Source organism: Myotis brandtii, unplaced genomic scaffold (genome assembly GCF_000412655.1).
Source record: "Myotis brandtii unplaced genomic scaffold, ASM41265v1 scaffold699, whole genome shotgun sequence".
NCBI lineage: Eukaryota > Metazoa > Chordata > Mammalia > Chiroptera > Vespertilionidae > Myotis > Myotis brandtii.
Genome location: NW_005370733.1, coordinates 187,623 through 187,987, shown reverse-complemented (window position 1 = coordinate 187,987; position 365 = coordinate 187,623).

Genomic DNA, 365 nt, shown 5'->3' with positions numbered 1-365 from the left:
GGGCTCGGCCTGTGGCGGCGGATGCCAAGTGACACTCAAGCCCAGAGTCCATGCTTGTGAAGTTCTTTGTATTCCTCTGCGGAATGAGGCCGTGCGCCATCTAACCAACATTTCCTTCGTTTGCCCTCGGGCGACTCTTTCCTCAGCAGTTGAGTGGCCCCGGGAAAGTCACTAAAAGAGGTCTGAGGCTTGATCACCCCGAGTGGGGGCTCGCTAGGCTCCCTGCCCCGAGCCTACCCGTGAGCCAAGTGCAGGCGCTTGGGGCCCGCCTGTAGAGGTGGCACTTTTTTTTAGACAGGCAGCGGCTTGGCCACCCGGCCAGGCTGGGTCGCCTAGCAACGGCGGGGTCCTTCCTGGCTCGGCGG